Genomic DNA, 14434 nt, shown 5'->3' with positions numbered 1-14434 from the left:
AAATTAAACTCTCTCCCGTGCCCTCCTCTCCTGCCACTGGTTTATCCTCTACCCATCACTTACCTGCTCAAGGAGTGGTTGTACTCATTTTGCACATCCTGGAACAGGAGGTCCAGCCTACTAGACATTCTGTTCAAGAAAATGTGGTGCACAAGGAGACTGGGTAGGATTGACTTTGCCTTGGGTGAAATATGAACACATTCCATCACCAAAGCAACTTTTCTCAACCATGCCTGACTTCAAGGGCATAATTAAAACCTTGCTTTCACCCTTAGTCTTGATTCCACTGTTCACAGCCATATGTATATAGGGGATGGTAGGATTAATATTACTATGCCCCTGCATGGGTGCACTTGCCAGCTGACCTTAGGCCATTCTTTATTGTCTGGAACGAGGTTTAACCCCACGAAACGAATTTGTTATCAAGTTTCGCCTTTGAGATTGCAGCATTCACACACTGTTTACCTTTTGCTAATAATATATGTATGGGAGAGGATGTGGCATTACAGGTAGATCTGCCAAATTTGGAACTGGAGAACCAGGTTCGAGTTTCGGTGTTGGCTCAGCATCCTGTGATTCTGGGCAAATCACGTAATCTTCCTGTGCACACCAAAATTAATGCATCCTTCTGTAATGTAACTGGTGCTCATGCAAAGCGCCCCAATACCTTTGGTCGACTCCGCTACATACAAAACTGGTAAAACTTGATGTCTATACTTATTTGAAGATGGAACTATGTGCATTTCCTAGACGAAATATATTGCAAACTCACTCGCCTTATTATGCAAAGTGCTTGTGTGGCTTGTGTGGCACAACTGGTGGGTTTGCATGCATTATGCTCCCCTGGGACACTTTAGTTTTATAGAAGGGACTACAAAAGCTTGCGTGCCCCCGTTCTTTAATACTGATAGAGCTGGTGCACATGTAGCATCAGCACTTTCGTGAGAGGGTGTTACCTCATTTGAATGAGAGAGTGGCCCTGTGCAAATGAGGGAATCACTTTGGCTCTGCACACACCATGTGTTACTGGTGCAGAGGCATTCAGCCCCCTTGGAGTTGCACTGACAGTGTTCCACAAAAAAGGTGGCATACTGTTAGTGTGCCTTCTGGGGGTGGGAAAGGGCTCCTGTGGACGCCCAGACATCCCCTTGCAGGTAGCTGCAATCACTCACTGAACCTGCCTTCAAGGGGTTTCTCTATGCCCTCTCTAAAGAACAAGCAGTTAGCTGCTAGCACATAGAAACACTGAGCTCTTGGAAGCCGCAGCTCTATATGTCAATGTGTTTGCTGCTCCCAGGGTGCATTTCCCTGAATGTGCAAAGTACATCTTTTGAAAGGAGCTCTTGGTGAGAAAAAGGGAAAGTACATCCTTTGTATAGTAAGGGCTTAGGTGTGGTTGCTACAGTTGAACACCATTTGTTAGGAGATACGAATATATGATGTTACAATGCAAACAATTACAACGCATGCTTTTATAATTCAATTTTCACATCACATCTACCATTACATCGCATGATTTTACAACGCATGCCATTACAACGCACTTTTTAAAACTACCATTACACGCATACCATTACAGTGCATACAAATACAATGCATAATACATTTAGGGCAACAGTAGGGTAAGTGTTGGATAATGGCATGCGTTATAGTGACATGCGTTGTAATGGCATACGATATAAAGGCAGTTGCGTTGTAATAGTTGCGTTGTAAAGGTAGTGCATTGTAATGACTGTGTTGTAATAGATGTTTCCCAGGAAATACACATAGTTTTTACCCTTGGACAGGCAAGAGGACATCACTCTACAATATATCTCAGGTTGACCATATTTTACCTTTCTAAGGGGAGCATTGAATCGCACTTTCTCCATAACCTTCAGTTCACTCAGGTAGAACGTGTGGTAGCAAGGAGCAGCATGGCGATTGGGTACTTCTTATTTATGTATTGTATTGATTTATTGTTTTATATACAAAAAATAATAAAGTTGCTTTCCCCAGCTTTGTACGGTGAGTAAAGCTGCTGATGATAGCTACTTTTACTCATCCTTTTCAAGGTGAGCTTTTCCATTGAAAAGTCTGGGAAAAATTAAATCATGAATAATCAACGAGGAGGTACAAAGGAATGCATCTTTCCATTCATGTTGAACATGTTCTCTCGGATTTGTTTCAGTCAGTCAAGAATCTTTATTCGGCTGTATGCCAGCCATAAAAGAGAACATCTTAAAAACATTTCATGTAATAAAAGTATAAATAAATCAATGGCAATAACGGTTGGAGGTAGCCCGATGCCAGCCTCTTGTGGTGAGCTGGTCATTGATAAGTATAAAGCCAAAACATAGCAGCATTTTAGTCTAATTAATACCGGGTACAGGGTTTAACATCTATATACAAAGACCATATAAGTGTTGACATCAATTTCCCTGAAGAAACAATATCATGTTATATTTCCACATTATTAATCTTAAGTCTTTAAGCATGGAACCATAAACTGAGAAGCACAGTGATCATTTCCCAACAATATTCCGATGCCTAACGGCCGAGGAAATATACTTATACACCATGAGACAGATGAATTCATCATTTAAAATGTGTAAATGATGTAATGCATCCCAACCATTTCGAATATTTAAAAATCTTAACAGTGGTTTTAAAAAGGCACGTCTTAATTTTCATTTAAAGTTTACAAAAAAAACATCAAATGCAAGGGGCTCTGAACTGACTTTGAATCACAGGAGCACAGATCCAAGTTAGCATCACAGTACGCATCACATGGATATGACACTAATACGTGGGAGGTGCCCATCCTAAATCTTGTCAGGTAAAACATTTTAGCATGACTGAAAAAGAAAGAAAGATAGGGCGCACTACCAGGAGTATACACTAACAGAAAATGATCAACGACCCTTGTTTTTTCTCTCTCCAGGTGATCTCTAATCGGATGTAAATGGGTTAAAAAATCTTTTTTCAGCCTCATTTTCGATATTTTGGCTATATTTCCAGGGCTTTTAAAGCAGTCTGAAAATCCCATATGATCCAATTTCAAACAATCTGAGATTAGTGAACGATTCAAGGCTGCTTCCTCTTTTGCCCAGATGTTATACCAAAGCAATAATGGAGCTAGTTGTATGCAAAGTGACAGCAGAGTCACACCACGTTCATTATGGCAAATTGTTGCAGTAGCACTTTTGGGTACTGTCAAGAGTCGCTTCATGAATGTGTTTTCTGCCCTCTGCAGGCCCTTGATATTACTAGAGACCCAGACTCCAGCACCATACAGAGTGACTGCACACTTGCGGGCTTTATAAATGTCAATAATGGCTTTGATGGGCCTAGGGCCTAACTTTTTGGTAAATCTAAAGCTGGCCTCCACATTTTGATTAAAGCCCCTAATCTTAGCCTCGACTAAGTGGCACCAAGAACTTTTTTGAACAATTATCAAGGGATTTATCTCTGCTTTTTTGGCTTTAAAAGCCAAGAAAGCGGAGATAAAATGATCTCCCTGTCAGCAACAGGGTGCTAACACGCAAATTCGCATATTAGCACCCTTTTTCTCTACGCTTCCCCTTGCATCTCTAATGAGATGCAAAGGGGGCGTTCCGGAGAAAAATAATAGGGGAAATGTTGTTAAGCGACATTTCTCCTATTATCAAGGATATCGCTAACCCTGTTAGTGATAAAAAAAGCAGCGCTAATCGCGGTTAGTGCTACTTTTTTTACACCTTGTATTTTCCTGACAGCCATGATATCCTATGGAAGGTGGATATCATGGCTAAGTTTGTGAGCCCCTATCATCAAGCTAACGCCAAACTTTGAGAGATTATCGTTGGTTTTCCAGCGATAATCTCTCATTTGGCAGTTAGCGCGAGGATTTTTATCACTTCGGAGATAAACGTTGCTAATAGCACGCTATCTCAGTGATCAAAATCCACGCTACCCGGTGATAATTATCCTAGCGCTAAGTGCGCTTAGCGATAATTATCGCTGGGGCTTGATAATATGGTCCAAGATCCCTAAGTAGGAGAATGTCGGCACGTGTGACAATTTTTCATTTTTTATAAAGCATATATTTAAAATCTTTGGAGATTTTCCCACCACCATAATATGTGATTTCACTACATTAGTTTTTAGGCTGAGATCATTGATAAAATCATTAAAACTAGACAAAAGTCTCTGAAGCCCCACTCCGGTTCTAGACATCAATACACAGTCGTCCGCATATAGGAGCGCCGGTAATGCCCAATGACCTACCAGCCGTGCATCCACATTCCCTTTTTTAATTTGGATTTCTAAGTCATTTATATATATAAAAAATAAAAAGGGAGCAAGGGCGCAGCCCTGGCGTATCCTGCGATCCTTCCTTAATGGGGCAGTAAGTTTGCCACCAGCTCCATAGCGAACTCTCCCCAACATTTCCTGGTGCATAGCTGCCAGGAAATGTACAATGGGCGGATCAATGCCCATAATTAACATTTTCTCCCAAAGCCTTCCTCTCTGCACCCAGTCAAAGGCGGACGCCAAGTCCATGAATCCACGATAAAGAAATCCAGGCTTGGTTAGAGTATATTTACCTATGACCAGGTGCAAGTTGAGGCACTGTTCAACTGTGCCCAGACCTCTCCTGAAGCCACATTGGATATCAGAAAAGCTCCAACTTTCTGATACCCAATCCTCCAATCTCTCCAAAATTATTTGCCACATAATCTTGCATGTGCAGTTAATTAGAGATAGTGGCCGATATCATCTAGGGTCCAACCTGTTCCCCTTTTTAAAACTGGGAACTATTTTTACTACTCTCCATGACTTGGGAGGTCCCTGGGCCTTTAAAGCTGTTAGTTAACAGTGGAAGCCACAGGGGAATATTTGCCAGAAACAGTTCCACGGGGATACCATCAGGACCCGAGGCCTTGTTCTTCATGGTCTGGGAGAGAGCCCTTTCCACCTCATCTATTGTCAATGGTACGAGAGTTGAAGTCTCGTATTGAAGATTAGTGCGTGGGACTGAATCACTGCCAATTTTATAAAGTCCCGAGAAGTGTTCTACCCAGGTGTCAGGCATTATTGTGGCATCAATACCTCCATTATTAGTGGCATTAAAATAGTTCTGAATGAACGTTAGCCAAAAAAGTCTAGAATCTTTACCCCTGCACGCTACATGGAGTGGCTCACAGGCGTCTTGCCTAATTTCTTGCTTGCATTTTTCTAATGCTTGCTTATATTCAAATCGTATTTTTTTTACCTCAAGTACATTTCGGGGTCTGACTTTTAAGGCCTTAAATAAGTTATTATGTAGGTGTGTGCATTGACAATCAAACCACCTTTTATTTCCCAGTGGTCTATCTCTTTGATGCTTAGTCAATGCCACCTTTATTGTTTCTGTTATGGCATCAAAAGAGGTTAACATAACTTGAGGGTTTATACTATCTTCCAGGCAAATTATGACTTGATTTAAATTAGTTTTTATTATTTGATTTAGGACTAAGTCGGGGTCTAGAGTACATCACGTCCACAGTAACACCCTATTCATGTCATGAATTAGTGGGGTTAATCTAGCGGGGGTAGTTGACTCATCCGAGTGGTTCTCAAACACCACAGTTAACGGATAGTGATCACTAAAAATGTTTTATGTATATTAAAAGTCACGGATTGTTTGTTAAAATAGTCAGACCGAGCAATAAAATCTAGGAAAGTGCCTTTGCCTTTTCCAATATAAGATACTAAATCAGATCCTTCCGCTTCAATAAGGTTAACAGTTAAGAAAAGAGAATATTTTGACAGTTATGTATAAAAAAATATCCCCACAAGGCTTATGATAAAAATGGCAACCACCATCAGTGTCCCCTGCTACTAAATGACATACTGATTGTTTCAAAAACGGACATAGTTTACAAGTAAAATCACCTCCCCATAGTACCACAAAATCCATAATTATCTCCTCAGCATGTCTTGAAAGTGCAACTTCCAGCTCTTGGGCAATACTGGTATTTTTGTTGTTGAAGTTATTGTGGTAAAAATTTACAAGGACCAGTGTCAGATTATCTTTGAGCAGGATATTGATGTTCTGAAAATGAGATGAATCAAGCAACGCCGTTTGTACTCTACCATTCAATGGTATGGAAACCAAAGTTAACAAGCCCCCTTTATCATGGCCACCTAACGAGGCTTTAGCTGGCGTACGGATAGAATAGTAACCGTTCATGTGTGCGATATCTTGCATCTAGGTTTCCTGTAGACATACAATACTGTATTTCCCAATAAAATTAGCCCATTCTTTAGATTCCAATTAGGTCAGCAGTCCGGCAATATTCTAAAAGGTTACCATGTGTTAAAGTATTAATTTGCCTACTGTGCCTTCTCTTTGTACTGCAAATGTCTGCCATTACATTTAATGGTACAAACGAATCCGACCCGCCGGTCGATAATACGTTAGTTTGCACAAACAGAGTAACTGGTGGATCAGGAAAATTCAGACTATCTATCTTGTGCCTATTACATCGAATTAGGTTATCTCTACCAGACACATGTGCAAGGGAAATTTCACATTTTGAATCAACATCCGAGAATTTTTTATCCGAGAATTTGATTTGTTAAAGATTCAAGGAGATTGACACTACCTGACCCAGCCATGGGATGGAATGGTAAAATATCCACCCCACGTGTCTGGGCCTGAAAGGGTATATGTTTTTGGTTTAAATCATTAGCACCAATTGCGCCCAGTCAATCGACATAATCCAAGGGAGAAAAATAATGAAAAGTTGGAATGGCGAATGCAAGCAGCAATTTAGCAGGTTGAGGGACAGACCCAAATCCTTTTTTTATCAGTGGTTTGTAAAAGTACCCTAATGGTACTGCTTCAATAGGGCTGTTTTTCTGATCAATCCACTGGAGCCTATCCATAAACCAGCGTACTAGGGACCTATTCTTAAAATTGACAACAATACAATCTACCAATTCAGTTTCTTCTTGTGAGCCCACCGATGAAATATGTTTAACATTGTTTATATTATAATGCAAATCATCACTACTAGTCCAGTCCACTGCTTTGGCCAACCAATGTACTGTTTGATTCTTGAGCTGTTTCCAGTCCTCTTCCTTGTTGGTTGGTAAAGGGGGGACATTTTTAAGGACAATGACGAATGGAGTTGCTTCAGGGGGAGATGAAGTGTTCTCTCAGCATTCGGCTGCCCGAACTAGGTGCAATATGCTGATTGTCATTAAGATTTGGCCCACCAGGCTCCCTTTGCGAGGATGTTGTGCCTCTCCTGGCAGCACCTATTGCATTAATGGCTGTTGTGATCGGAGCAACTTGTTGCGTGACTTGTTGTAATAAAGTCTGAGATGTTTGAGGGGTATTAGTGGGGCAATTTTGTGGTGGGGGTACCGAAAGAGGAGGTGCTGCATGAGGCATATCAAGATTAAAATTAGTGGTGGGTTCCAAATTAGTTGCTGAGTCAGAGATCCTCTTCGATACACTGGACCCAATTAGTATTTTTAGAGATACATCAATACTATTTAGGACCTCAACAAGTAGTTCAAGAACAGACTTGATGATAACCTCCAGTGAGCATCTGGGGCATATTACCAAGCAATAGCGATAATTATCGCTATTGCTTGATTAGAGACAAAAATTTACCGCTGAGCTGTGGCGATTTTTATCGCAAATAAACCTTGGTATTACCAAGGTTTATCGCAAATGCGATAAAAATCGGCCGCAATGCATGAATATTGCTGAAAAGTCAGCGATATTCATGCATTACCGAGCTAATGCTCTTAGCCATGTTATCCACCTCTCATTGGATAACATGGCTAAGAACTGCTCAGGGCAGGTGTTAGCTTTTGGAGATATTCGCGAATATCTCCAGAAGTTGGTAATAGGAGATAGCGATGTTAGCGACTGTTTCCAGTCGCGAACATCTTGGCACGCCCACTTTGCATGTCATTAGTGATAAATATCACTGACATGCAAAGTGGGGCCCAAGATGGTCGCTATCTTCTACTAGCTGTCGCTAACTGGTGTTAGCGACAGCTAGGTAATAGGGAGATAATTTTATCTCCGCTTTCCTGGCTTTTAAAGCCAAAAAACCGGAGATAAACCCGCTTGATAATATGCCCCATAGTGTTTGTGGGAAGCACTGAGTCACGTGTGAAATCAATGCCTTTTGAACCCATTACAGTAGCAGTAGCAGTTTCCGGGGCTTGGGCCCTTGTACCTCTTCTTGGGAAAGGCATTGTGGTTCTATTGCTTGAAATCAGGGGCTGTGCATCTTTCTTGGCTCTACTAGATGACTTTGTTTTTTTAGGTGGTGGTGGCATTGGGTATCCGATTTGACAATTACTAGTGTTACTGGTATTGGCTGCATTCCTTCATTTGTTTGAGCCTAAGATGATAAGGACCCTGCTTCAAGCTCCTTACTTTTGTGATTGCCATCAGCGCTGTCAAGCTCCACAAATAAATCGAGCCCATGAGTGTTCTCTGCTCATGTATCATTTATTTTCTATAGCTCTTTAGGTTACCCCAACCTCTCATCCACAGACTTGATTTCGCTCGCAATTGCCCCCATTGCTGTTGTTAAAAAAGCGTGTGATTGATGTTGTTAAGGCGTTACCAAGAACAGTATACCCAATTACTGTACCTGGGACCAGGGTGTTTAGCAGCACATTGAGAAGGGGTCCCAGTACACGTTCATTAACAACAATGAACTATTAGGAAAGACATTGAGAAAACATAAACATAAACCAAGTCAGACAATCAACCAGGTACACTGTTATTTAATCACAATGGACCTGTATATTGTGTCTTACATAAACATTGCATTTTTATTCCAAGAGATGTTAGTGTCCCAAGAAGTGAGGGGGAGGGGAGGGGGAGAGGGTCTATGCAAAGCCCCTGTACACTTCCAATCAAATATTACTCTTTTCTCCGGTCCTGAAGAAGTGCCAAGGATCTCTGCCTGAGACCAATGGGAGTGCGAAACATGTTGACCCAATAAATACAAAACATTTCCACTTATATCCACATCTGACTACCTAGTGTCATTATAACCCACTAGTAGCACCAACCATCTTGTTTTTTAATTATTGGCAGAGGAATCCACCTTTTAAAATTGACATAGCATTGATATTCTCTAGTCAATTTTATATTCACTCACTTCCTTATGCCCACTTCCTCTCACGCATCATACGGCAAGAAGTTTAAAAGATTTCTGCCAAATTGACTCTTTATGGGGGAGCCGTAGGGCATTGCAGCGCCAGATCAACAAGGAGCAACCTCCCTATGATGCAGCATGACATTCCTTTGGATGCGTGAGGGCATCGAGTAAGATTCTCGCTGACTCTCTTTATGTACATCCTAGACCATTCCCCATTCTTCTTCAGGAACAGTGACCCCTCGTTTTGTAGTAAGCACCTTGAGGTGTCTGCCACGCAGTGCAGGGATTAACAAAATCTTCCATTTCTCTATGGGAGCTAGTGCTACGGCCGGTTTATAGCCGAAGCACACGCTCCCATAGAGAAATGGGAGTATGCGACCGCACATAGTTGCAGTACTGTGGTCTGGACCACCGATCGGAGGTCGGTCAGTCCAGAATCCGCTATGATGCCGGTCGCAGGCAACTCCAACTGACATCATAATCATGGCCATCGTGTGTGGCATTAGGTTTAGTTTAAATAGTGGCTTGAGATTGTCATTCAGTGTCTGGATTGTCAGTAGTGTGAGATAGAGGCATGTTAACGGTTGCTAGGGCGCGCTTGGATAAATTGTGAATGACTTTAGGTTTAGGTTACATGCTGGGTCGAGAGCATTGTAGACTTCCAATGGATAGAGTACAAGTGACATGAGATCATGGTACGTTTATGGTAGGTAGAGATATGTTGGGTAGATTGCCAATGGCTTTAGGTTTAGGCTACATGATGGGTCGAGATCGCTGTAGACTTCCAATAGATAGAGTACCAGTGGCATGAGATCATGGTACGTTTATAGTAGGTAGAGCTCTATTGGATAGATTGCAATGATATCAGGTTGAGTTTACAAGGTGGGTCGAGAGCGTTGTTAACTTTCAAGGGATGGAGCACTAACGGGGTGAGATCAAGGCATGCTCATTGTAGGTAGAGCTCTGTTGGTAGACTGTCAGTGATATCAGGTTTAGGACAGATAATGGTTTGAGACCATCATAGGCTTTCAATACATGGAGTGTCAGTGGAGTGAGATGAAGGTACTTTAGGGCAGTTAGATTGTTAGAGTCGCATGAAACTGAGATAGCTTTAGGATGGACAGTGGTATGAAACTGAGGTTAACTATAAAAGATAATTTTGCTTCACCTTCATTCCTAATATCATTGATAATTTGTTGGTGCTATGAAGTGTAAGTTAAATAGAATGTTAACTATTTTGAGTTTACGGTAAAGCATCAAAAGATAAAGTATTACTGTAAGTAGAAAGGATTAGAGTATTTTAGGTGTCAGTGTTATGCGCTCAAGGTAAGTTTTGGATAGATTTAGTGTCTGTGCTATAAGACAGGATAGGACTTTAGAATAAAAAATGTGTCATTGGTGAAAATATCTATGTAAGGTTTATACAGGTATACCGTCAGTGGTATAGAAGGAAGGTATGTTTTTGATCAATAGAATGTCAGTGATAAGAGGTTGAGATAGTTTGAAGTAGACTGAATGCAAATAATATTGGAGCGAAGATGAACAGAATGCCTGTAGTGTAACAGGGAGTGAGTTATAGGACCTGCAGCCTGTCTATGGTACTAGAAATGTCTTTCATGAACGGTCATAATGTTTTCTGTCAAAAATTTGGAAAGAAAGGTGATGATGACTTGTCTTTGGTACGTAGAAGAGGGTATGTAATAAAATATATAACTCTCTCCGCAGGTAGACTGGGCTGAAGCTAGCCTCTCATTCATGGCACTCTGAAACATGTGTTCATAATAAATATGTTAATATGTTTTAGGTGAAGCTCAGCCTAGAGGACAAAATTGGAAAGGTCTATGGCCATTAAGTACTAATCCTATCCGCAAACCAGGGATGTGCAATTTGCACACTGGCTGCTTTGCGAATGGGAATTTAAGATTTAACCTAGAACTAATAGCTTTCTCTGTGAATTTACATTTGCATGGGGTTGCAAAACATTCTCATAATTAACATAATTTAGGGAGGTCACAAATTGTGACTTCCCTGTGAATTGCTGCAATGGGTTGTAGACCTTCATTTTTGCACTTGCTTCCCCAAAGGGATACATTTTTTCTTATAGTATCCCGGGACTGGTGGTGATTTTTCTTCTTAATCAGATACAGTCCCTTTGAGATGTTCGTAGGTGATCAATGATTTGCCATAACAATTGGGGTTGCACACCTCTGGAGCAGTCCTCTCTGAATCACAATTAGGATGATTCCCATTCCAGGCCTCCTCCTTGTTGTGATATTGGTTAGGGTAGTAAAAGCCCTTTTTTCAAGTCAGAAATTCTTTTTGACCCATAAAAGGGTTTTTGTAAATAGGAAAATTGTATTTTTCCGGGGAATCCCATGTGATTGTGTAAAATACACGTTTTTCAACAGCAAAATACCTTTGAACATCAGGTTCTACGTTACAAAAGAAAGGCAGATGTGACATAAATGAAGCAAAATGAATCAGGCAGTCATGTTTAGTGCTGAAAGGGTATGAGTACCGTGAATGTGTGAGTGCAGAGGGTGTGTGAGTGGCAAGGGTGTGTGTTTGCCGAGAGTGTGTGAGTGCTGAGTGTGTGAGTGCTGAAAGTAAATGATGCGTTTGCGCTGAGAGTGTGTGAGTGCTGAGAGTGTGTGAGCACTGGGAGTGTATGATGTTTAAGTGCTGAGAGTGTGTGAGTGCTGCGAATGTGTGGGTGCTGAGCGGGTGGGTGCTGAGAGTGTGTGAGCGATGGGAGTGTATGATGTGTACGTGCTTAGAGCATGTGAGTGCCGAGAGTGTCGGTGCTGTGTGTGAGTGCTGAGAGTGTGTGACTGTGGTGCAAGAGAGAGTCAGAATGAGGCTAGATGAAACCGAGAATAGAGATATTGTTATTTATTCAGCAGGGTGCCAAAGGACAGCGTTCTTAGGGGCATGTCAGCAACAGCCGGCGATAATTATCACTAAGCGCGCTTAGCGCAAGGATAATTATCGCCAGCTATCGCTGGATTTTATCGCAGCAACGCTTATCTCCAAAGCGATAAAAATCCAAGCGATAGCTGCAAAATGTGCGATTATCGCTGGAAATCCAGCGATAATTGCACAGCGATAGGCGATAGGTTGATGATAGGGCAGGGTGGTCTCAGCATTATGATCCACCACCATAGGCCATAATTGCTTAGTCAGTTTCAAAGCAGGCATAAGCAAACCTGCGATAAGCACAGTTAGCGCTACTTTTCCAGTCGCTACACAGGTTAGCGATTGTCTTGATGATTGGAGAAATGTCTGTTAGCGACATTCTCCACGTTAGTTTAGCAGGATATGCCCACTTTGCATCTCATTGGTGATGCAAAGGTGGGCGTTAGGGAAAGCGGTGCAGAGGCATAGGAACACGCGTTAGCGTGTCCTTGCTGATTGTGCGATAAAACTATCTCAGCTTTTTGCCAGAAAATGGACGCTAAAGTGGCGAAATTTTATGGCGCAGCCTTGATGATATGCCCCCAAGTACGTTTGATGAAATTGTTTTGCACTTGACACATTATTCTTCAGGCCTGTATGTAAATCAAACACCTCAGCATCTATTACCAATTCCTAGGTAATTCCGAAATTCAAGTTTCTCCATAAATACCTCTGGGTCCATGAATCCCAGACCCACATTTGATTTACCCAGACAACCCTCACATAGGATATCACACGAGGAAGCAATTTATTAAAAGCAAGCAACATTCTATCCAACAGCTGTTCCTTCCTTCTTTGTGAACGCTGCACTACAAACAGGATGCGCTGCGGCTATAGATCATGTTATTAAAAAGCAGCAATCTGCCGCCCGTCTTTCTTGCTGTGCTGGTACTTTGTGCTAAAACTGTTCAGTCTGCAGTTTTGCTAGAGTTTGTACACACAGCAAATGAGGCCTTGGAACGTCACTCCACGGCTCACGCCTCATTCCCTGAGCTAAGTTGTTATGTTCTGTCTGAGTGCACATGGCTGCCTTTAGCACTGGTGGCGCCCAGTGTAACAATCTTGTTTGATGCCTTCCCCATGACCTCCTTCTCCACAGATGCCCTCAGTACCACCCTCCAACAGTGCCCGTCATCTCTCCATAGCCCCTCTCTCACATGTGTTTCATTTGTTTTATAACTCTATGGCATAGCAGTGTGGTTTATCAGATCACTTTACATCACAAACACATTAAACAGAGACAATGAATCATGTGTGTAAATCAGTCTATAGAAAATGATAAAAAGACAACGAGGAATACACGATGCAAGCATCATGTCATTCATACTAGTAGCCAGTATATTCTAAGGGGCAGATTTACAATAACTGGCGCATCCCCAGGGATGCGCCAGTTATTGTGCGCCGCAGCTCCGACACCCATGGTGCGCCGCATTTACAATGTGGCGCACCATGGGGCAAAACCGGCACAGATGCGTGACGCATCTGTGCCTTAAAAGTGACGCATTGCTGGAGTTGCGTCGCAAGCGCAACGCAGCTCCAGCAAGGCTCGGGGGTGCCCTATCTGTCCAATGCTGCGTCAAGTCTTACTCCTGCTTCAAGCAGGCGCAGGGTTTTGACGCAGCATTGGCCTAAAAGTGACTGAGTGAAATCTTGTAGATTTCACTCAGCCACTTTTGCGAGGCGCACCTGCCCCAGAACGCCCACCCTGCGCCGGAACGCCCACATGTGGCGCAGGGCTTTACAACGTGATGCATCTGCCTAGATGCGTCACGTTGTAAATAGATCGCAGGGATGCGCCACGTTTACGCCGCCATTGGTGACGCAAACGTGGCGCAAGTCCAACATAAATCTGCCCCTAAGAGTGTTCGGTCTGTAGAAGCACAGACTCAGGATTCAAAATGTACCTTTATGGTTGGGGTTGACTTTACTAATAACAATGTATTTCTACCCAAAGGAACCCATGTATAGCAACATTAGGAAAATGAAAGACTGGGAAAAAATACAATTGTAACCTACACCCTTCCGTTTGCATGCAGCAATTTGATAACAGCCAATAGGCAAGGCCACTGGAATTATGAGGCAGGAGAGGGCCAAATTATGCGGCAGGATTGAGTAAATTGTAGGGCAAGAAAAGGCAAATTATGCGGCACAACATGGCACATTTTGTAATAGTGTTACTTCTTTATTTCATCATTTTTAAGCATGGTAACACTCGCTGGGCATTGGTTGCACCTTATTAGTAACAGTTTAATACCCAAATATAGCAAAGAGCGACAGAAAGGTGTGCAGTCCAGCTTTGCAAAGGGCTTTACACTGTGTGGCAACTCGAGTCA

Source organism: Lissotriton vulgaris, chromosome 5 (genome assembly GCF_964263255.1).
Source record: "Lissotriton vulgaris chromosome 5, aLisVul1.2, whole genome shotgun sequence".
Lineage (NCBI taxonomy): Eukaryota > Metazoa > Chordata > Amphibia > Caudata > Salamandridae > Lissotriton > Lissotriton vulgaris.
The sequence above is the reverse complement of the archived record's forward strand: the minus strand, read 5'-3'. Positions refer to the sequence as shown.